Source organism: Theropithecus gelada, chromosome 11 (genome assembly GCF_003255815.1).
Source record: "Theropithecus gelada isolate Dixy chromosome 11, Tgel_1.0, whole genome shotgun sequence".
NCBI classification, from domain to species: Eukaryota; Metazoa; Chordata; class Mammalia; order Primates; family Cercopithecidae; genus Theropithecus; species Theropithecus gelada.
In genome coordinates, this window is record NC_037679.1 from 85,424,947 (window position 1) to 85,450,567 (window position 25,621).

Genomic DNA, 25,621 nt, shown 5'->3' on the forward strand with positions numbered 1-25,621 from the left:
CCCCTTCCCTCCCTTTCTATGGAGCATTTACTTTGGAAAACGTGCAAATGTACGTTCTTTTTCTGCCCCTTTGAGATGTAAATCTTTTATAAAGTCTCCTGCCAGTTTTATAACCCAGGAATATCTTTCTCAAGGACCTGGGAACCATTGATTAGAAATAGGATCATCCAGGAAGATAAAGTCCCATCTCCCAGTCTTTGTGGGAGGAAAGTATCCTAGCTTGGGTGGGAATCTTGCTCTAAGCTGTAAAACTCACTCCTGTTACAAAGACAGGAGAAAGTTTGCTCTTTGATTTAAAAAAAATATTTTTTTTAAATCAAAGAGCAAACACAGATGGCCTGTGTTTTCCCCCTTACTCTCATATTTAAAAATCCTTACAACCTTTGTTTTAGCTGAGTTGAGCCCAGTCTAAGTTCTGGCCCTTCTCTCCTATTGCACAAGTCATGCATTAAACAAATCTGTTTAATTTTGCCTAGTGCAGTTTTTGCTTCGTGGATTGTAAGCAACAGATTGGCTCTGGCCTCTGAGAATAGGAGCATTTTCAGGAGGATGTGTAGGCACAACCATGTGGTGGCATGGTGGGAGACTAGCGCTGGGGATGGTAGAAACCAACAAAGCTCCAGAGATAAAGAAAGAAGAAACAGTAAACGAGGATTATTCTATCTAGTTAGTTATTACAGAGACCATGTGAGCCAATTCTACTGTCACTACCACTGCGGTGATGAAAAATGACTGCTGAGTGACCACTCTGGCCTTGAGTCATGTGGGGTTAATTAGTTCTTTCATAACACAATCCTTTTTGTGTTTCCACCCCAAATTTTGTGTTCTCTGTGAGTTACACTTAATAATATCATAAATTAAGTGCAAAACAAACCCATTTCAACAGAGTACTATGATCCTGCTGGAATGAAGTGCATTAAATGTGGTTTTGTGAAAGAAAAAAGAGTTTACCAAAACGTGGTGTTTTTTGATAAACTGAGTTTGGGTGTCATATTTTTAGGAGAGCACACAGGGAGGCGGACTAGTGATATGGTTTGAAATGTGGCCTCTATGGCCAAATTGCCTGAGTTTGAATTTTATGTTTTCCAATTACTATTTTTATAAACCTTAACTCCTTCATGTCCATCTCTCACCTTTAAAAAGGAATAATAAAAACAGTAACCTCATAGGGGTGCTGTGAGGATTAAATGAACTCAATACATGCAAAGCCAGCTCATATGAAGGGCCACCTGAGTGTTAGCTCTTATCGTAATGTGTGAAAACCGAATAAAGGAAATGGCTCTGTGATGAATTAATTGCATTTGTAACAGAATCTGAGCATTATCATGCTAATGTTGGCACTAAATGGATGGTTTTATGATCTTGAGCCCAGAGTGGAATGTGGTGGGTGAACACTCCAGACTGCAGATTTTCTGCCAAAACCAGTGCTTCATGCAGTGGCCAGGAGGGGACCAGGCTAAATGACAAGAATAGGCACTTGGATATCAATCAGAGAAGTTAATAACACAGGGCAAAAGCTGCCAGGGAAGCTGGGCTAAAGGCTGAGGCAGGAGAATCTCTTGAACCTGGGAGGCAGAGGTTGCATTGACATCGTGCCATTGCACCTTAGCCTGGGCAACAAGAGTGAAACGCCATCTCAAAAAAAAAAAAAAAAAAAGAAAAAAATAATTCCCTTTGGGTAGCTTGACATTTCAGAGGATAACTTCAGTGTAGATCTCAGCCCTGAGAGGAGATGGTTCTGTGTGCATTTCTGCACTATGCAGTAGCAGTGATCAATCAATGCTTCTCCTCCTTTCACTTGAAGTAGAAAAGTCTAGCGGGCAAGACCTGACACAGAAGGATGACCTGGAAGTGACGGGCAACACAGATCATCAGGATACCTGGCGTAAGGGAGGGTCATGAATTCCAGACACTGCCAGCACAAATGAGTCTAGTGAAGGAGTAACAGATGTGGACTCTGAAGGCAGAACACCTGCCTTGGAATTCCAGCTCCACCATGTACTAGCAGTGTGGCATTGCAAGTTACTACACTTCCTTTCTTGCCTGTGAAATAGGTATAATAACAGCGTATACCCATGGCTGTTTATGAAGACTTATTGTCAGAGGCGTTCAAACCAGAGCAACTCCATCTTGAGTGAGGGCTAAGAAAATGAGGCTCGGGCTTCCTGGCCTGCATTCCCAGGAAGTTAGGTATGCCTAGCCTCTAGATGTATACGGTTAAGGGAACAGATTGATAACATTTATTAAACAGACCCAGACTTGAGAGTCCTGATATCCCGATGTCTTGAGAACAGAAACATTTTGCTAATTTTGCTTTAAAAATCATAATGTCTATCTTGCAAAATATAGTAATTAAAAAATTAATCCTTTATCATAAACCCTTGTAGCAGAGCACATCTCCCCATGATCTTTTTAAATCCTGTATATAAACAAGTATTGCAACTAGGGTGGACATGTTTCTCCTCTTACTTTTGGGAATGTCTTACTCTGTCTATGCAGTAGCTGTTCTTTCAACACTTACCTTTCTTAATAAACTTGCTTTTGCTTTGCACTGTGGACTCTCCCTGAATTCTTGCGTGAGATCCAAGACAAGAACCCTCTCTTGGCATCTGGATGGGGCCCCCTTTCCTGTAACATGATGATTTAAGCCGAGTGTTACATTTAGGATAATGCCCTACTCAAAGCAAGCATTCAGTAAATATTTTCATCGTCATCATCATTATTACCACTAGCTGATCTTCTCGTACCATTTCTCAATCTAGGTTCCCTCGTTGGTAAAATGGGTCATGATAATTTGCATATACGCAAGATCCATTCCTTTGATAATTGTTTGATTGGATACGCTGTGCCGGGCACTGTTTGAGGTTCTGAGAATTCAGGGCTGAGCACTTCAGAAGTCAAACACATGGAGGTTACATTTTGGATGGGGAGTAGGGGCAGACAGAGGCATTCAGGACAGACTGTAAGCAAATAACTAACGAAATCAACAAAATCGTAGAAAGTGCATTGCCCACAACAAACGGTGAGTAAATAGTGTTCTCTTTAGTCACACACGAGGGAGTGAGATTGGGTAGGGACAGAGAAAGCAAAGGAAGCCTCTCTCAGCCAGGACTCCTCGCCTGTGTGACATCAGCCAGGCTGGGACTTCCCTGACGATTTCCTCACTGTATTTTTGGTCCAGGACTTGTGTTTGGCTCCTCTGTGTGGAAAGGTGTGTGGCGGAGCGGGGGTGGGGCGGGGGAGTGGAGAGGCCAGCTGCCAGTGGTGGAACTGCTAAGAGAAAGTAGATCAGGAGCTGGAGAATTTCCTGGCTTCTAAAATTATTTTTATTATTTTAAACAGGAGTAGGAGAAGGCCCAGCATGTCCCAATCCCTCAGCCAGTAACAATGGAATATGTTTTAATTCTCACTCATCTTGAGAGGCTAGCTTGACGTAAAAAGAAAAATTCTCCAGTCTCTTGGGCTGCAAAAATAATCGTCCCTGACACTAAAGTGTAGTGGTAGTGGCCATCTGTAGTGGAACTATGGAGTGACCATCTGTAGTGGAGAACTGAGAGATTTGCATAATTCATTAGAAAATCATTTTCTGCTATCATCTAGAACTGTAAGAATCAATATTTTACAGTTAATCTTTTTGGTTGAAGAAGTTTCTCTGCTGCATTCTACCTCCTGCAGTCAAGAAGAATTACTGTTTATTCCATTCCCACTCTCCAGTCCCTTTCTTGAAGAAACTTTTATTTAAGAACTCCTGGCCGGGCGCGGTGGCTCACGCCTATAATCCCAGCACTTTGGGAGGCCGAGGCGGGCGGATCACGAAGTCAAGAGATCGAGACCATCCTGACCAACACGGTGAAACCCCGTCTCTACTAAAAATAAAAAAATTAGCCGGGTGTGGTGGCGGGTGCCTGTAGTCCCAGCTACTCGGGAGGCTGAGGCAGGAGAATCAGAATCGTTTGAATCCAGGAGGCGGAGGTTGCCTGAGTCAAGATCGCGCCACTGCACTCCAGCCTGGACGACAGAGCGAGACTCGTCCAAAAAGAAACAACAACAACAAAACACAAAACAAAACAAAACAAAACGCTTTTAAATACTCAGCTCAAATTTCGAATTCCAGGCATCCGCACGTCCCAGGAAGAGCGCGCCTTCCAGCCTCCGGCGCAGTGAGGCGTGGATCCGCGCCGGAACTCTCCAGGACTGCGCCGCAGACAGCGCAGATTACAGAGGCAGTTACAGTTGAGTTTAGGGAGGACAGAAGCGAATTCCCGGACGCTTGCAGGAGCCGCCCGGCTCTACCTCCAGCCTTTCTCTCGGGACCTAGCGGGACTCTCCCAGGCTCGCCTCTTCCCGCCCGCGGGGGCGCACTTTCTCCGCCTGCGTCTGGGGCGGGGCGCCGCTGGGAGCAAAGCGCAGGTGGGCTGGGCGCGGCTTGAGGTTCGGGCGTGGCCGAGTGGCCGCGGGGTCTGGGGAAGAGTTGTCCTGGTCGCAGCGCCAGCCACCAGAGCGCGAGTCAGCGCGGCCAGGACTCTGCAGGGGCGGGTAGCGAACCTTTGGAGACGCAACCTGGAGCGGCAGACTCGGTTGCCGGGGCGAGGGCCGGGGCCCGGCGCAGGAGCGGCGGAAATGCTGGAGGCGCTCCGAGGGTGTGATCCCCTGGCCGTGCTGGGCTCAGAGTTGCTTGCTGAGCGCGGTGCCCGGCAAAGGTAAGACAGGAGTGGGCGTCTTTCTCCCGGGACGCTGGGGTCGGAGGGAGCTTGAACTTGAGTTGTTGGGGAGATCCGGAAAGGACGCCGGTGCCACCAGGAGCGCCTAATTTGGGGCGTGGAGTCGCTCCTCCCATCACTGGGCGGACCCTGCTAGCAACCAGGTAGGAGAGTGGGGGCAAATGTGGCCATTCTGAGATCTTCAAATACTCAACCTGGAACCACCTGAAGCATTGGAATCAGGCCAGATGCTGTCGGGAAGTGAGAGGAAGAATGGCTGAGGCATAATGTTTATTGTCCTCCACTCCAAACTGAGACACAGCGTGGCACCCAAGATCCAGGAAGTGGGGCCCGGTTATGTGCATCTCCTTTGCCCAAAGCATAGGGTCGCATCCCACCTCCCATCCCGACTCGACTCTCAATTTGTCAAACTGGGACTGGGGTGCCCAGGCCGAGAGTCTGGCTTTCTGAGCATCTTCTCTCCAACCAAGGAGGAACGCGCCCTCACAACGCAGCTTGGCGGAAATCTGCGACTCCTCCTAAGTGCCAAATTCAGTCCGGTGTGATTTGGAGGTTGCAGGTAGGGACTGTGGAGCTCAGAGACGCTGGTGTCTGGGGGCGTTGGGTATGAGTCTCTGGAACCTACCTGGGCTTCCCAGGAGTCCTGTCGTCTCCACATGGGAGTTCATGGCCTCTTGGAGAGGAGGGAATTTAATGGGCAAGGTGGGCACCTAGCATAGTTCCTGGAGCATTTACTATGAGACCAGCTGGCATAATGACTATTGCCATTTTTATGATGTGCAAGTGGGGTCGGGGTGGTAGTGCAGACTAGGCAGGGAGCGTGGGACAGGCAGTCTCTGAGTTATTTGGGAACAGCTGGCACCAGGAGCCTTTCCCACCTGGCATAGGAGTGGTGACCGCAGGGCAGGCAAGGAGAGATATCTCAGCTTGACCAGAAAGGTGGCAGAGCCTACAGCAACTGCTGAGGTCCTAGGAGGAAAAAGCTAGAATGTCTTTTGCTTGCCGCCCAGTGGGTTAGACTCACTGGGTTGGCCGGGTACACAGCCCCTCTGCACCTACTGCTTCTTGCTGCTGGGCTTCAGGTTAGATTCCAGTCCCTTGTGCCTGATAGTTAAAGCCAAATCCTCCTCAATGGGAATCATCTGCTCTTTCCTTCCACTCTCCTTCCTGAGACTCTTAACGCTTAGCTGGAAACACATGGGTAGAAACTTGCTGCCAACTGATGTTAAACAGTTGCATTTGCATTTTAGAAATTATTAAACACAGCCTGGAATCCTAGGAAAATCTACCTTTCTTGAGACTACAGGCTCCCAGATAGCTCAACAGACTCAATTCTTTACAAATATTGCTCTCCATGCTTTTAAAATGGTGCCGGTTTCCCCTCCACCCACCCCTGAACACTCCAGGAAACATAGTGTCCTGTCCTCACAAATGCTTCTGGTAAGCAGGGATGTGATCGTGGTGGTAGGGGGTATCTTTCTCTGGTTTCATGTGAATATATGTGTGTGCCTAGAATGAATACACATGTCTCTGACCTTAGTTGGTTTACTTTTCTTTGAATTAAGTGTTTAAAGCCATTCTTGTCTTGATAAAATATTTTCTTCATAACTACTCTAAATCCACCTCCTACTCCCAATGCAAATGTATATTCTTATTCAAAAAGACTGTATAGAAAAAAATTACACACCTTCCAGAGAGTGGATTTCAAGTCAGTCAGGAGTCCAGATAAGAGGAAGTCACTGCAGAGTCAGAACAAATATGCAAAGTGCAGTTTTCACATGGGAACAGAGTGAGGAAATGCACTTGAGTGGAAGTATTGCTGACTTCTCTCAGCTCATGGGACTATATGTAATTTATAATCAAACTTCAGTGATCCAGAAATCAAACTTCAGTGATCATTTTTTGTTAGCATGCAACAAAAAATGCAATTGTTCTTTTCCATTGCTCCCCATTTCTAGCCTTGCTCCTAAAGGGGGGATTATTTTAAACTCCTCATTTTAAAAAAGTATTTTTATCCTTACCTCCTGATAGGGTTCTTTATTCATGTGGCCAATACTTGACTGGCCTGTGACCATTCTCCCCTCTTTTTATCTACAGAATCCCGGTTTTGTTTGCGGTATAATGTGCTCAGCTTTAAAAAAAAAAACTACATTTCCCAGTGAACTTTGTGTGGTCATGTGCTAGTGATCTGCCCAATAAGATACAAGTGAAAGTTCAGGGGTGGGGCTTCTGCGGAAGCCCAGAGCCCTGGATGGAATCCAAGGTGCTGTCACAGGAAATGCCTGCGCTCCTGGAATGGCCACCTCTCAATGTCACAGCTTATGAGAAGGTCTCGACTTCCAGGTGGGTTCTCACTGGTTCTAGTGCAGACATGTGTGAACAATTGAGGCATCTACTGAGTTCTTGGTCTCTCAGCTTCTTTCGTTAACAAAAAGATTCCTTAGTTGGATGTGGTGGCACATGCCTGTTGCCCCAGCCATTTGGGAGGCTGAGGTGGGAGGATCGCTGGAGCCCAGAAGTTCGAGGCTGCAGTGATCCAAGATCACGCCACTGCACTCCAGCCTGGGTGACAGAGCAAGACCCTGTCCCTTAAAGAAAAGAAATAAAAGTTTCCTTCTTAGAGCATGTTCCCTCTGTTCCCTGTGGGTCACATGAGGATTCTGGAATTAATTTCTGTGACCAAGCTGGGCTGGCCTTTACCTAGAGCCTTAGTCTGCCTGGACTTTAATGGATCCCAGCTCGGTGGCCCCAGGGTTAAGGTGCCTCAGTGGACAGAGACTGGATTGGCAGACAGATTTACTTAAGGATAGGGAGGGAGTGCAAGAGTTTAAAGAGGAAATGTGTGAGCTGGCGGTCCTGGATGCTCACAAAAAACAAACTCTGAATAAGAGAAGAGGAGGGAGACAGCCATTCAAATACGTTTTAAACACACGCAAATTGTGATGCATGCAAATGTCGCTCCTGTGTAACATGCTGGCCTTCTATGGGGCTAACCAACCATGGAGACTTATCTCCTGGCTGATCACAGAAAAATATGATATTTCTAATGAAATATATTTGGAATCTCTCTACCTCGTTTGTAAGCTGCATGTTGACCTAACTCAGCTTCCAAGTAACCCATTCATAATACTTTCTTCATGGTTTTCCTTCTTTCCTTCCCTATCACATTTGATGATAAAAGACAAAAGAAGTCAGAGTACACAAAGATTTTTGTCACTATGAACCCATCTACTTGTGATCTGTCAAAACATCAGTGAAGAGACCTCTTTTCCTCTGAAAGAATGCAGGATTTTATGAGAAACTAAAATTCACAATCTAGAGTTGTTATTTATATTAATTTGCTGCGGATAATAAATGCTAGCCATATTTTTCTGCTTTTTTTTTCTCTTTTGAAAAATAAAAGTTGTATCTCTGAGATTAACGTCAACTTTAAGCTTTTTAGGGCAAACAAGCAAGTTTAGTTTTCTATAGGAAGCCAAAAGTCCACATCATAAGAGACACAATCTTCCTGAATCCATATCATAAGAGATAAAATCTCTTTTGAGCTGAGCTAAAATACAGATTCTACTTTGCATTGTGCAAAGGAACTGGCACAATCATGGCACCATGGAAAAAATTCTGTTTTTCAGAGATATCAGAAAAGTGTGAAGAGCTGCCTTGAGCTGTTTGTGTTGAGGAATTGGAGCCCCTGTCCAGATGATTCATTGCCCCCACAGTGGTTGCTTGGAGATGTCTTTGGACCAGTCAGAATGAAGTCTTGAAGGCTTTATTCTACAGACAACCACATTGTCACTGTGCTGTCAGTAATGTTAGGACAGACAATGCCATCCAGCTAGGAAAAGAGAGCCTGGATAAAACCATGTCCAGCTTGCAGGGAAGAGGTGCCCTTGGCTTTCATAAAGACCAGGAACATTCTTAGCTCAGTGAGCTGTGGTTGGAGATAATGTTGTTATAAGGACAACTATCCAAGGCAGTCAGACATGAAGATGTGGTGGTCAGTGCCCCCATAACAATCACCAGCATTTCATCATTAATTCATTCATCCTGAGGAAACTGTCCTGTGGTCAGCCAGTGGTAGGAGGCATGAAGAGGGTAAGAGTCTGCTCAGTATTAGAGACATGCATATTCAAAATGAGAAAAAAAAATTAAGTTTCTAATTTCAGGGAGGCTTTGTCTTAATACTGAAGACCAAATTATGTGCATGTACATGTACACACTCTATCTTGTGGATTTAAAGGAAGAGAGGGCGGAAATTATTTCAATAAAAAGAGAGGACTTTTACATGCCAAACAGACCATGTGTTATCAGTGCAGGAGAGAAAAAAAATGTCATTTTCCTTTATAGAAATGAGAATACTAGCAGAATGGTAGAATGCATGCAGAGAGTGTAAGGGAAAGTTATTTTTACATCCCAATTTTTTTTTAATTTTTTGAAAAAGCTGACAATAACACGTACTCATTTTATTTGTTGAGATGCAGTGTTAGGAAGTTAAGACCTGGGAAAATCTCACTTAATAGAGCAGGGCAGCAGTGGCATACTCAGAAAATTGTCGGGAAGAAAATTATTTAGCAGAAGTATATCGTGTCTTAAAAAAAAAAAAAACAAGCAGTATTTTTCAATATATTGAGCTATTGGACATCCAAAAACCAAAAAAAAAAAAAAAAAAAAAAAAAAAAGTTGGCCTAAACGTCACACCTTATACAAAAATTAACTCAGAATGTATCATTGTATAAAGCAATATAATTTTAAAAGGAAATGCAGAAAATCTTTGCGACCTAAGACTTGGTGAACATTTATTAAACATGACACTGAAGTGTGATTCATAGAAGAAAAAAGATACACTGGATTCCATCATTGTAAAAATGTTTGCTCTATGTAAGGGCCCGTTAAGAAGATGAAAAGACAAATGATACACTGGGATAAGATGTTGGCAAACCACATATCTGATAGAAAAGTCAACAGTAAAAAGCCAGTGTAAGTAGAAAATATAAGAAAAGGCATTTTACTGAAGAATATGGATGACAAATAAGTATATGAAAATATGTTCAACATCACTAGCCATTCATGAAATGCAAATTAAGACCAATATGAGACGAAAAATAACACATCTGTTAGAATAACGAAAACATAAAATACCAAATGCTTGGTAAGAATGTTGGAAACTGGATCTCTGGTACATTGTTGGTAGAAATGTGAAATACTATGGCCACTCTGGAAAACAGTTTGACAATTTCATAAAAATTTCAATGCACTTACCGTGCAAACCAGCAGTTGCACCCCTGGGTGTTTGTCACAGAGGTAATTTATATCCACACCAAAAAAAAAAAACAAAAAAAAACTATCACGAATGTTCATGGCAGCTTTATCATAGCCAAAAACTGAAAGCAACTCCTTCAATAGGCAAATGGTTAAATCTCATGTAATGTGACTCGGCAATGAAAAGAAATGGACTGCTGACAGACACAGCAACTCAAATGTATCTCAAGGGCATTATGCTGAGTGGGGGAAAAAAAGCCACTGTCAAAATGCCATACTTGATTCCACATATATACAGTTTATTGAAATGACAAATTTATGGTGCTGGGAAACAGAGTCTACACGTGATAAAATGGTATAGCACTATGTACACACATTGTGGCAATGCCAGTTTCCTGGTGTTGATACTATACCACAGCTTCGTAAGATGTAACCACCATGGGGGAACTTGGTGAAGGCACACAGAGACCTCTCTATTATTTTTTCAACTTCCTGCAAATCTATAGTTATCTCAAAATGAAAAGTTAAAAGGAGTTAAGCACCTTGCCATCCACACCTAATTAACTGCTGTGGCCCTGCATGACTGCTCGGGCTGTGCCTTCTCAGAGAAGTCCTTGCTCTGTTGTTGATCCCCGCTCTTGGTCTGCTCTTCTGTCGGTGGTGGTTTGTCCCAAGGTGTCTAATTAATTTCTGATTGGATCTGTTGTCTCCACTGGCCTAAGGGCTTTCTGTGGCCAGAGGCTGTGTCCTCTTCATTTTCACATCGATACTGTTTAGTCCAGGCCTGATAGAGCAAGGACTCTATTACGTATAGGGAATGAAGGACTGGGTTTTTAGCCATCAACAACCCCAGTAAATCTTGTTGAAAATTGATCCCATGCCTGGGGAGATCATAGCTTGGATGCTTGAGGTTAATGTGATGATTTTTTTTTTGTGTGTTTTTCTCTCCTGAGTTTCTCTTCATTGAGTTTATTCCACAAAGTTTTCTCATTGGAGGTCAGAAGCGAGGACAAGGACCTGACTAATCTAAAATCCATGACTGGCTGTTGTGGGGGTGCAAAGGAAGTGGCAGATGGAGGTGAGGATTCCAGCAGTTCCTTGGCCAAAAGGGAGTAACCGTCTCTAAAATGTAAAAGGAGGTAGTAGCAGAGAATTGTGGTTGAAGTGTGAACCCCAGAGCTAGCCTGCTGGCTGCAAATCCCAACTCCCCCACTTACTTGCTCTGTGACATGGGACCAGCTACTTAAATTCTCTGTGCCTTTATAATTCTTTGAGAGCAGGACTGTTTCTTCCATTCATTGTTGTTGTTTTGACAGCTTTGTATGGAATAGTCTCTGTTGGAATGTTGACACCATTTCTTGGGAAATTAATTTAGACATTAGGCTTAAGTTTTTATTTGTACTAGAGGTTAAAACAAGGACTTGCTGAACAAATAAACAAGATTTAAAATGGTGAGTGTTTAAGACAGTTGAGGTCTATGGCAGGCAGAATAATCGTCTCCCGAAAATGTCCATGTTCTAAACACTGGAACCTGTGAACACATTTGCTGACATAGTATCAGGGGCTTTGCAATGTGATTAAATTAAAGATCTTGAGATGGAGAATTATCTTGGAAGGGTACTTATCAGGGAAAGAGAGGTTGTATAGTTAGCATCAGAGAAGGAGATGTGATTACTGATGCAGCGGCTGAAGTGATGAGCTTGATGGTTTTGAAGATGGAAGGAGGCCATGGGCCAAGAAACACAGGTGGCCCTAGAAGCTGGGAAAGTCAAGGGATTGGATTCTCTCCAAGGGCTGCCAGAGTAATACAACCCTGCTGATATCTTGGGTTTAGGGCTTTTGACCTCCAGCACTGTGCAATAATAAATTTGTGTTGCTTTATGCCACTACATTTGTGATCGTTTTCTTCCTATGAAGCAGCATAGGAAACCAATTGAGAGGTCATACTGTTACATTCTTAACATACACTCATTCACAACCTTACAACTAGTAAAGCCATTAAAAATAAGCCTAATTGTCCTAAACTGTCCTTCATGAGTAAGAGAAATGCTCTCAACTCCAGAAACACCACATGTCCTCATTCTCAGGTTGGTGACCAGCAACCGTATGATTGGTAGTTAGCTCTGCGGGGACATGTGGAATTTTAATGAAAAGGGTCAATTTTAAAACTGGATATCGTAGCAGGGTTGACACTGCAGTGTCTGTGTACTTGGAGGGAGACGTTGTGCCCATCCTGAATATGACAGTTTTCCAGGACGATTCATGTGTTCCAAGTAAAGATTTACACACGACAGTTTTGTGCACTCAAGCCCTTTGTGTCATGGTGTTTCTGGCAGGATTCCTGGTGCCCTGCATAGCAGAAGGCCTTGAAATTTTCCCTGAAGCTCTCTGGGGCTTTCTGGAAGCCAGCTTTCTTGGCATTGCCAGGGTAGGATATCTTCTCTGGGAGCTTCTTTCTGTCTGGTGCACGTTATGGGCTCTTGCTCTCTTTCGGAAACTCTGAACTTAATTCTTCCTATGGCTCATAATGAGGGCAACGTCAAGAGGCCTGTCGTAGCTGGGCCCCCGAAAAGGCTTTCTCATGCTCCCAGCTAAGGGTGTGTCTCATACAGCTGGCTGGTGAAAGCGATCTCAGAAAATACTGAGCCAAATACAGCTTCACTTCTCATTCAGAACATGGACAACAGTTGTGTCACCTACTGATGGGAAAAAGACTGATGCTAGTATACTGGCATTGGAGATTAAACGGAGGAACGATGGCTTGTCAGCGCATAAGCCATTTCTCCATACACAGCCCTGTGGCTTCATAAAATGTTCCTAAATTCTGATATCACATTTTGTGGCAAGCTGGTTCGAGGACAAAAACGAGGACCTGCCAGCTGATGTTTATGACTTTCCATAAAAGCTTTCAGACAAAATTTGTCTTACATTTTGCTTGCGGCATGGTGGGCCTCCCAGAACCTCCCAGAACTCCTGAGGAATTTACTGTAATGGTGAAGAGGGAGGATGCCGCCTGAAATTTCTTGTATAAATCATTATTTGGGAGGTATATGTTTAAAATTAATAAACCCATTGATAATTAAAGAGAACATATTTAAGATTTGCAATTCCTTAATTTGCTTTTCTGTATGTGAAACGCATGGATAATTTAAGTATTTACTTAGAAGATACAGTTTGAATGTTTTATTCCCAAATCTGGTTGTCAGTATGTCTGCTTCAAAGATTTTTATCCTGCATAATAGAGAATAGATAGATAGATAGATAGATAGATAGATAGATTTTTTTTTTTTTTTTTTTTTTTGAGACAGAGTCTCACTCTGTCACCCAGGCTGGAGTGCAGTGGCACGATCTTGGCTCACTGCAGCCTCCACCTCCCAGGTTCTAGCCATTCTCCTTCTCAGCCTCCACCTCCTGGGTTCCAGCCATTCTCCGTCTCAGCCTCCCCAGTACCAGGGATTACAGGTACGAGCCACCATGCCTAGCTAATTTTTGTATTTTCAGTAGAGACGGGGCTTCACCATGTTGGCCAGGCTGGTCTCGAACTCCTGACCTCGGGTGATCCTCCCATCTCAGCTTCTCAAAGTGTTGGGATTACAAGTGTGAGCCACTGTGCCTGGAGAGAATATTCTTACAGAGTTTTGCTGAATGTCCTTCTTCACTTATGTCTCACGGGTGTGCTTATTGCCACTGGGGTATCATTGCTGTTAATCCCCTTCAGTACAGAAAGCTAGGAAATATACATGTTATACTAATTATTGTATACACATATACATCTATCTTTCCATGCTGTATCTATCTGTCTATCTGTCTGTCTATCTTCTATCTATTAAAAACATGATTTGCCTTGGCACCCCTGATTAGGATATAGCACCAAGGTTCATTCCAGGTTTCCCCTTTCCCTTATGTGACATTTCTTCCTCTGACAGTGAGAAAACCTGCTCTCATGTTCCTTATATATTTACTTATTGGCTTAATCCTAGTGTCTGTTGCTTCAGAATTGCTAACTGTATTTTGCTTTACTAGATTGAGTCAAAATGTAGTTTCTCAAGTTACTTAGGCTAGCTCTTTTCCTTCTCACTTCTTTTCGTGTGGTTATGTTACTCATTTGTAATATAGTTAGGCTCATTGTTACTGTTTATATTCCATTTTGCTTTCCCTCGCATCCTGGTTTTAAAAACCATTTATTCGTTTTTAGTATGTAGAAACATAACTGTGGTTCTGAGTTAAAATTATATAAAAACTCTCCTCAGGGAGGTGTGCCTTCCTCCCCATCCCTGCGCCACCATTTCCGCTTCTTTCCACATCGCCTTCATTCTCTTCAGCTTCTGTTTTATCTTTCCTGTGATTGTTTTGCAGCACTAAACAAATAGCTGTGCGTTTTCTCAGATCTCCTCCTGTCTTACATGAAGGAGAGCATGGTATTTTCTCTCTGTACAGTTAACAGTGTATCCTGGAAATTACTCCAATTTAGTTCATAGCATTCTTTGGTATTATTTTGAATAGCTGCATCGTACCTCATGTGTAGGTATAACATAATTTAGTCAACGACTCTTCTCTGTATGAACATTTTTTATGTTTCTGATATTTTGCAATTACAAGTAATGCTGCAGTGAATAAACTGCACCTTTTTTTTTTGAGACGGAGTCTCGCTCTGTCGCCCAGGCTGGAGTGCAGTGGCGTGGTCTCAGCTCACTGCAAGCTCCGCCTCCCGGGTTCACGCCATTCTCCTGCCTCAGCCTCCCGAGTAGCTGGGACTACAGGCGCCGCCACCATGCCTTGCTAGTTTTTTTGTATTTTTTAGTAGAGACGGGGTTTCACCGTGTTAGCCAAGATGGTCTCGATCTCCTGACCTTGTGATCTGCCCACCTCAGCCTCCCAAAGTGCTGGGATTACAGGCTTGAGCCACCGCGCCTGGCCAAACTGCACCTTTTAAAAATATACTTTTGGAGGTGTATTTTCAGGGTGGATTTCTAAAAGTACGATTGTTGGGCCAAAAAGTAAGAGAATATGAAGTTTTGCCAAGTATTGCCAAATTTCCTTCCAGAAAGATTGTACCAATCTGCATATCTCAGTGTTGTCTTAATATTCATCTAATTATGAGTAAATTTGAACTCATTTTTATGTCTGAGAGCCATTTTTGTATCTTTTCTTGTGAAATTTCTGCTTTCGTGTTACATTGCTAATTCAGACTGAATTTGAGAAATAACAACAGCTTTAGCCAAAACTGAATTTATTTTTCAGTGAGATATATTTAGATACATTAAATAAGTGGTTTGGAGTGGGTGTCGTACTAGGGGCAGGGCAATGCTGAACTGGAATCGAGTTGAGCTTGGTATGTGGAAAATGTGAGATCCTGTGAAAATTCATTCCTGATTTCTAGTAACAGCCCTTTCTCCCATCACAGAAGGAGCCTCAAATCTCACAGGGCAGTGAGAGTTAGAAACCACTGAGCCGGGGATTATGTGACCATGAGGTCTACTGTTTAAGGTTTTGAGGAAGTGATGAGGACAGGGTGTGACCTCACAAAAGGAAGAGTTCAGTGTAACCCAGGGGGAACCACAGGAACCTTCCTGAAGGAGGAGGCTTGAAGGGAAGAGTCAGGGTTGGTTTAAAAAATGCAACCTGGTGAAAGTCTAATGGTATTCCTGGGATGTTAGTAAAATGTGATTGGAAGTTCTACACCCCAAGGATTTTCAACTCTGTCCATATGACAGAAGTGTGAAAACTGCTAAGTGTTGTTTACTCACCCATCTTATTCGATTCCTCACAACAGTTTTCAGAAGTATTAATGATTATGATCCCCATTTTCCAGATGAGATAACTGAGGCTCAGTTGTTGCTGTTTTTTGTTTTTTGTTTTTTTCCCGTAAAGGAATAAAATTAAACAAGCCAAATTTGAACCCAGGCCTTTTATTATCAGATCTGAATTCTCACTGCTATGCTGTGCTCATAGAGGCACCCATCACAAGGCAGTTCATCTCAAATGCCCAACAGCAGGTGAATGGATACACACGTATTCCTATATTCATATAAGGAAATGTTAATCAGCAGGAAAATTAATTCATGCTGCATGTTTCAACATGGATAAATCCTGATCTTTGTGGTAGGGACATGGGTGTCATGTTATTTTCTATATACTACATTATTATAAATTTCAAGTAATGGCAGTCAAGTGGTCTTGCTGGCACATTTTCTATAAATTCCAAAACAAGGGGCTTTCTTTTGAAGTGGTTGGTGACAGATAGGTAAATTAACATGTGCCTGGGTTCAGCTTGGCATATAATGCATATTAAATATTCAGTTATTTGGACGGAATTATGCCCCCAGCGGACTTCACGAGCTGAGCAGGGCTTTCCTAGAGGCCAGAGAGTGTGGATCTGCTGTTGGTGCTTGTTTCTTATTGAATTAGACTGAAAAGGTTGTATCTCAGTGGGTCAAATCAAAGAACCAGAAGTCAAGCTAAATACCCAGAGAGCATCAAACAAAAATCCAGCAAGAACAACAGCATTAAGGCTGAGAATAAGAGGGCCATTCATTTATTCATTCATTCTCTCACTCAGCAAATACTTCCTGAGTGCCTACAGTGTGCCAGGAATTCTACTAGGCACTGGGGATCCAACAGGAAACAGTAGAAATATGGTCCCTCCCCTGGTGGAACATAGACTCTATCAAGGGAAATACGCCAAAAGAGAAGCAAACCTGTACAGACCAGAGTTGGAAACATTAATGAAACCATTGACAAATTATTGTCAAATTATACAAAACCATGACTATTTACTTGTCATGGTTTTGTTATTATATTGCAATTTAAACTATTGACAAATTATTGTCAAAATTATATTATTTTAAACCATTGACAAATTATAAGTGAGTTATATTAAACCATTGGCAAGTTATTGTCAAATTATACAAAATCATGACAATTTATTTGTTTTTTGAATTATATTGCAATTTAAACCATTGACAAACTGTATTATATATGAATTACATTAAACCATTGTCAAATTATACCAAACCATGACAATTTATTTGTCGATGGCTTAATTAATGTTTCCAACAGCCGGAAACATTAATTAAACCATCGACAAATAAATACATATATTAAGTAACAGCACAAATGACTGTGGTTCATTTATTTATCGAATATTTATTTATACCTACTATGTGCTAGCGGCTGTCCTAAACACTGAGGTTGTAGTACAGATACCGGGACTGCTTCTTGCTGGCTAAATTTGAGATAGAAGCTTATCCCTGGACAGATTCCTGTAACACAGAGAATGGAATATTCTGGTTCTGTGTCCATCCCTAGAGCATTTGGGCTCCACCCAGGCCACATGGGCTGACTCAAGTCAGGGTGGCTTCCCAGAAAGAAAATAGGTGACATTTCCACAAACAGGAGAGAAGTGGATATTAGGTAATGAGACTCTACTGACATTATCTCCAAACTTTTATTCGTTTCCTGAAGTTCATTCACCACAGCCTCTCCTTCTGCCTCAGTTCTTCCGACTACACATTCTGAGCCAGAATTCCTCACTTTACATGTGCTTGCCTTGACTGACTGACAGATGGATGGTTTCCAGGGATGGCATGTCATGCAGCCTGGGCTCACGGGAGAAATACAAGGCTCCCTCCACTGGGATGTTGAGTGGTTTCTTTTAATAGAATGGTTAATCGGAAGTACACCTGTGCCCAGGTACATCTATGAGGCAGACAGAAACATCTGCAATGCACCAAGATGAGGCTGAAGGCAATGCACTGCTTTTAATGCTCCTGGCCTGCCAATCAAGTTGCATCTGATTGATGAGGATGCCTGCTGCAACCCCTGCTGGTCTCTTTACAAATTCAAGCTTATCAATTCATGAGTCTCCCGAAAGATTGACGAGCTCTGTGATCCGGGCAAAACATTATTTTCTGCCTAAGTCTGCATTAGCTTTTGATGCTTGCCAGAACACATTACCACATAGTGCCTTGAAACAGCACACATTTATTATCTCACATTTTTAAAAAGAAGTCGAAAATCTACTGCGAATTCCACCAGGCTAAATTCAAGGTGTCTGCAGGGCTGTGTTGCTTCCTGGCAGCTGCAGGGGAGAATCCGTTTCCTTGCCTATTCAGGTTCTTCCTTGTGCTTGTAGGCTGAGGTTCCTGTTTCCTTGCTGGCTGTTAGCCGAGGGCCACCCCCAGGCTCTACTAATAGAAGATTTCCTCACTCTTTGCCTCATAGTTCCCTTTCTTCTTCTTATCAGCCAAAGACAGTGAGCAGAGTCCTTCTCATGCTTCAGGTCTCTTCTGCCTCTTCCTCTGGCCTCACCTCTCCCTGTCTGACTCTTTTGCCTTCCTCTTCCACTTTTAAGGGCTCCTGTGGTTATTATGAGTTCACCAAGAAAATCCAGAATAATCAATTTTAAGGCCCCCAATCTTAATTCCATCTGCAAATTTCCTTCTGTCATGCAATGTAATGTGTTCACAGTTCCAGTTTCAGGTCGTGAACATCTTTGGGGACAGTGCCTACCAGAAAATCAAATCCAAATCTTGAGATATTGTTTTGGGTAGAAATTTGATGTCATTGAAGTCACCCTCTGACTTGACCTCCTGATCACTCCCCTTTGTATTGGGAGCCTGCTGCTAACAGCAAGATGTATTTCTGTCCCTTCTCCTATAGGTGATGGAACAATCTCCAGGGCCCGATAAGCCACCCTGACCTGGGGAGGTTGGAAACGTAACTCCTGTCGGAGTTCCAGCCCCCACGTGGGTGTGAGCAAGCAGGCAGCGCACTGTGGCTTGGGACCATCTGGGCTGGAATTGCAGCACCAGCGCTCTCTAGCTCTGCAACTGTGGGTGAGCCCCCTAACATCTCTCTTCCTCAGTTTCCTCATTGATAGTGTGGGGAGATTCAAGGGTTTTCTTTGTTTAAGGCTCAGTTCTAGCCCTTGTTGCATATAACGGTGACCCAACTGACATGTCCTGCTGTAAAGTGTGTACATTGTAGAGGGAAAGTCAGGATAAGAACACAACTGCCCATCCATCCACAAGCTCACTTCAAATGGTAGAAAGCAATGTGGAGAAGATGAGCCCCAGTAATATGTGATAGAGGTATCAGCAGGGTTCAGTGGTGAAGAGGGATAGTCCGAAATGGTAATCTAGGAAGGACAGCCTTTGTTAGGAGATGAAGCCAAGACCTAAATAATGAGAAGGAGCCTGCCATGGACAGGTCAGGGGAGAGGATTGCAGGCAGGATAAGCCACAAAGTGCAAAGGACTTGAGGCAGGAGCATTTCACAAGAGATCTGTGAGAGAAGGGGCCTGAAGGAGGCTCAAATCAAAGAAAATGGACAAATAAACTCTAGCTAGGGATGGCAAAGTTTCACCCAGTGTACACGGTGAGGATGAACATGCAAGTCTTGAAGACAAGCTGACCCAAAGCATCGTAGAGGGACAGTGGCAGCTGGAGCCCAGGGTTTTAGAAGGTGTGGGCAGGACCTAGTATGTCTTGGCAAAGAATTAGCTAAGTAAATCTATAGGTAAAGTGTTGCAACTGGTAACTTTTCAAGAATGGAGTAATAACTATTCCTGCTGTGAAAAATCACTGTGGTGGTGGATGGATGAATGAATACAGGAAGACCAGTAGGAGAACATGCCACCAGTACCCAGAGGGATGCCCAAGGCCTGAATCAGGTCCTTCTTTGCAGTGAGTGGGTGGGGTATGGACAGCGAGGACTATTTATGTCTTCTCTGGGAGGTGTACACACTGGAACCTAGTGGCCAACTGAATTTGGAATGTGGGGGAGAGTCAAGGGTGACCCTGAAGCCAAGTCGTTACCTTGATAGATGAGCATATGGTCAATGGACACAGAAGGAGGCAGCAGGGAAGAGGAAACAGGAGAAGAGGAAACGAGAAATGGCTTGGGGATGAGCTTGGTGGAGCTTGCTGCCAGATGTGTAGAACTAGAAGAGCCTTGGCTTGTGTGTGGTTCACTGGACCCAGGATGCAAAGGCTGAGTTAATCACACAACTCAGTTGATGGCAGATTATTACAGTCAGTCAACCCCACACAACACCAATCCCTTGATTGAATGATTGATTCATTCATCTATCCATCTTATTTCCATTCTCCATTCTTGTTTCCCCATAGGTAATGCATGTCTTGGGGGGGGGGGGTGTGTGTGTGTGTAGGTGTAGGCGTTATTTTCAGAATGTATATTGTTGATTTTTGTGCATGTGTTTATAAATTGCATAAATGTTATTGCTTTATAAAATTATATATAATTTTATATATATACATATGTATATATACATATGGGTCCATATTCCACATTGGGTTTTTTATACCTGCCCATCTTGCTGTCATGCTACTATTGCTTCTGAAGGCTGCTCTCTATGAGGGTCACCCACCAAATTGACTTATAGATTGTCTCCAACTTCCTGGTCCCCAAATAATTCTGTGATGTTTATCTTCTTATGAGTATTAGGTTATGGATACCAGTATGAATTCCTAGGGTGTATATTCAGGAGCATTTCTTTGACAGCTATGGGTTGGAAGTGCTCTTCATATTCATGTTAGACTTTTGGATTTCCTCTTCTGTAAATCTCCTCTGTCCAGCTTTCCTTGGGGGTTGCTTTCCTTTTCTCATTGATTAGCAAAAATTACTTATATATTCTAGATTTTAATCCTCTGTGGTTGTAAATATTTTATACTTGTGGCATACACTTTAAAATCTATTTTCTCAGAATTTGTTACCTACTTATCCTGCTTTTCATTTTTCACCTTTGTAGAACCTCTTTTTTCTCTCCCACTCTCCTTTCCATGAATGGTATAAAGCACCTATTTTAGTTGCTAACATTTCTGAGTGGTAGGAATAGAGCATGTCAGGTATAATATCTTCCCTTACACATATGTAACTCATTTTTGAGCACTATGATATTGAACAAGAAAATTTAAGCCTGCTGAGCAGGTCATCTGATCTTGCATGGGAGGCAGGGGTATATTGATAAATGATTAATAAGTAGCTCTCTGGGGAAAAGCCCACAAGTTACAGCGTCTGCCAATGTTTGTGGTGTAAATACTTCAGCATGGCTGATTTGAAGCTTCTGTCTCGTACCATGATTTGATGGAGTCACGGAAGGTCTACCTGTGGAGCTGACATTTGAGTTGAGGTCTAAAAGATCTAGAAGGAGTTAGTTAAAGTGGCAGTCATCACATCATCCAAGCAAGAGATAGTAGGAAAAGAAGGGGCCAAACAGACGCATAGCAACTGAGTCCACATCCCTTTGAGGTACGTTCCCATATCCCCTACCCAGCACCTGTTTCCATGTCTCCTTGCCCTGAACTGTGACATTTAGCTAATCTTATCCCAAGGGGATCTGGATGATGTAATTTTTAAGGCTTGGTGTATTTCCAGCCCCAACAAAATCAGGGTGCTGTTCCTTAAAAACAGAAGTGGAATTCTATTGAATACATAGAAAACAGTCTCTGGCACGTAAAATGTGGTAAAAAGAGTGAAGACAAAATCATCTTCTTTCCAGACATTTTTGCTAGGAAGTAGATGAAAAAACACACCGTGTACCTGGAGAGGAACCCAGTGTCTGACTCGGATTGTATTTTCCTGGTTTGTAAATGCTGAAATTAACTTGACCCTGTGCAAAGGCAGAAATGAGATCGTGAGTTCCACAGTTTTGAGGTAAAGACGGGCTCATTTCCTGAGGGCCTAAAAGAATTTGTCAGTTTTCCATGTGCATTTCCAGGAGACCATTGAATAGGTACCTCCTCTTTTCAGTCACTTTAGAGATTTGTACTTAAAGTAGTTGACTGGATCTATTACATTTTTGCAATTTTGCATTTAATTCATTTATAGGTAGCTGGTTTAATTTGCCTCTTCCACATTTTAAAGTTTTATTTTTGTCTAGCACTGAGTTGTGTAGTAGGCAAGTCTAAAGAAATTCAAGAGGACTGTGCTAAAAAGCCTTACAAGTTGCATTTTGTGGTCTTTTTTATTCTACTTAGAGGGGTATCGTTTGGTGACAGTTTCATTGGATTTCTTCTATAAATGGAATATACATTTTAGTTCTATAATTCCATTAAAAACAAGCTACTCCTGTCATGTTTTAGGTTGATTACAGCTTATTGTTACTTAGAAGACTTCAAAGATCACTTAATTAGAGAAAGGAAGAAGATAATGTATTACATACTATTATAATTTATAATCCAGAATTATGAAATTAGATATTTTAATTATGAAAGATTGCATGTTTTCTGAGCCACATAGTCTAAATCCAAAAAGCTCTTTGCAAATAATTATACATGCTTTCTTCTTTGTTCTCTTTATATTTTATTCAGAACATTATCTGAATTTGTGTCTGCCACTCTGATGATGTGCCTTTTGCAGACAGTTGCTGACTGGCTGTTTCTGCATCCCCAGCACAGGACTAGCAGCTTGTTAGAGCTCATTAAATATTTGTCGATTTGAATTAAATTTGAAATACTGTATTAAAAATCTTGCACCAATCTCCAGGGTCCTTAGCAGTGATTTTTGTTCTCACTATGACAATGTAGTTGCATTCCACACTTATTAAATACACTGATGCTTTCCCTCCAAATGGAACTCCAAACTTTTATACAGTGCCTGTGCTCTGCTGAGTTTCACTGAAGGACGTTTGTGCCTGCTCTTGGGGTTGAGACTTCAGGATCAATATGAGGAATTACTTCCTTAGAAGAAAGAAATACTACTGAGTGATTTCACATTGCTTAGGATCTGAACTTTTTAACTTTTAACAAATTTTTCATTGACTAATAATTGTGTGATGTTATGATATATGTATACATTGTAGGATAACTAAATCAGGATAATTAGCATATCCATCACCTCACATACTTACTATTTCCATTACCAAAAAGATGAAAGATATCAAGTGTTTGAAAGGATGTGAAGGAAAGGTGACATTTGTGTACTCTTCGTGGTAATGTAACTTAGTACAGCCTTTTTGGAAAACAGTATAGAGATTCCTCTAAAAATAAAAATTGAACTACCATGTGATCCAGCAATCTCACTTCTCATTATATATCCAAAGGATCTGATTTAATGATCATCTTGATATCTAAAATTTTGATTGGGCTTAAAGAGGAAAAGGAATTTTTTTCTCTTTGTAAACTTGATAAAGACTGGGTTGTGAATATGTGGGCCATGGCAGACTGTGAGAAAAATCCAGACCCTATGTTCACTAACTCAAGAACTTCTCCAACACATTGCTAACCTTTCTGACACCCTCTTACAACACTCAGCACTCCGCCCCTTTGCGCTGATGTTCCAGTCACGTGGACTTTCTGTGGGTTTCTTGAACAAGTTTGTTCTCACCTCAAGACATTTCATTTTTCTTCTTTTCATTGTCTGCAAGGTTGCTTCCTCATGTGTTTACATGACTGGCTTCTCATCAGTGAGTTCTAAGCCCAAACAACACCTCTTTCTAAAGAGCCTTTCCTGTCCATACCAAAAAGACCTTACGACACTCCCTCTCTCTCCCCTATCTCCCAGCTTTTAGCATTTTTCATTCCCTGAAATAATCTACTCATTTATTTCGCATCCAGGATCCCCTGTAGAATGCCAGCTTTATGCATTCAGGGGCTGTGTCTGAATTTTCCAACTTTATTTACCCAGAGCTAAGAACAGTACTCAACATGTAATAGGTGCTTGGTAAGTATTTGTGAAATGGATACAGGTTCAGCTTTTGAATCCAATAATTAACTCTTGTGCTGTGGTACTTTGTAAGAAAGTAATAAAGTAAGATTTGACAAATCAAACCAGCTCCCAGGTTCTCTAAGTCAGAACCTCGATCCTTATCTTGCCTGCATGACTCATACTTTTCATAATCATCATCAGTTTAGAGATTTCAAGAGGACAGATTTTAGTTGTGAAATAAATGAATTAATTGCTACCTCTGCTTGGCAGATACACAGGATCCTGCTCTAGACTTTGGATTTCCTTATCAGTGATTTTCCTTTAGGATTTAGGAAGAAATTGTTAGCAAAAAAGAAAGGCATTAAAATCTTCCAACTGCCTGAAATCCATTTCTCTGGAATTTCTTCCTCCTTAAATCTGAAATAAATTTTTAAATGTAATTTCTACTAAGGCACAAGGAAATTCTTCAGCATCTCAATTTTCTTGACAATTTGTATGGTACACATCTCAGCTCCACTCATCTTCAAGAACTATAGTTTTTTTTTTTTTTTCACTGTCTAGAAATAGAAGGCAGTTAGTCTTAAAGGTAATAGCAATTTGACAGCCTTGTAATTCATCAGTTCTGTGGGTTCTAGATGTTTCTTTCCAGGGTTCAACCTGAGACTGGGAGAGAGGTGGAATATTGTCTCACTAACGAGGTTTTCTAGGGTATTTATCCAAGGCTTCTTAATGCAGTTTCTAATGCAAAGACTCCTATTCCTTTTTTTTTTTTCTTTTCTGGTCTGTTCTAACTGCTCCTTGGCAATATTTTGAAGTTTTAGTTGGTCAACTTGTACCCCTTGGTGGTTATTAGCCGCTTATAATTATGTGCTGAATGAAGGGGGAAAGGAGAATATTTGTGACTTGATAAGAAATGAAATTGGGTGGATATTTCCAAAGTTTCTTATGACATAAATTCAATAACTCAATTTTGTCAGCTTTACGCTTGAAAAAAAAGAAAAAGAAATAAAGAGTTAGATTCCATTTTGCAACACGACTGCATTGCACAGCTAAAATCCATGATCATATATAATGTTTTCATCACTGAGTAGGTTAATAAAGACCTTAATAAAATTTACTGGCAATAAGAACCACAAACCACAGGAACAGAAGCAAGATTTGTTTATTTGCTATTTCTAGGTAAATTTCCCATAATTTGGATATTGTGTTAGAAATTTAAATGCAGTTAGCACACAATGCATTATAATATTTGAACAAAGATACAACAAAAGGCAGCCTGTGGGTATATGTGCATATGAAAAATCCAGCTCATTCTTGATTTCTATAAGTAACCAAATCTCAGATCCTGAAATTGATCTGTGATCACAACGGTTGAGGCTTGATGAAAATACAGCAACCACTCAAAAGTAGGAAATAAACTTTCAGCGGGGAAGTAATACCTAAGTCTTGCCTTATTAGTCGCTCTTAGAGTGCAGTGCCAGTGTGTATGTCATCAGTGACACCCATGATGACTGTAAGAAAGTGTGTATTGCTAAATGACAGATATTTCTGGAGTTAATTCTACCTATTCATAGAATAGAGAAACACCATTCTTTGCTCTTTAATTCAGAAAACGAACTGACATGAAGAAATCAAAAGATCAGAATTCAAGTGTTTGGATGTCAATTAGTTAATTAATGTCAGGGATGAAGGAACAGCTAGTGATTTCCTACTGTTTTGAAGAAGTTTACATTACACTTGGTATCACATCATTAGAAGGTTTTACTTGATATTGCTGAACTGTTCATAGTAATTTTGATGGAGTGAGAGAAAACGATAGACTCACTTTGGGTGAGACTGGCATATAAATTAAAATGTCTTCTGTATAACTGTGTGTTTTAATCTTTCCTCCCCCTTCCTCTACAAGTCACCAGACTCTAAACTGTGAATTGCCTGTGAGTTCATTTTAGTACTGTTGGATGTAAGAAATATTAGAT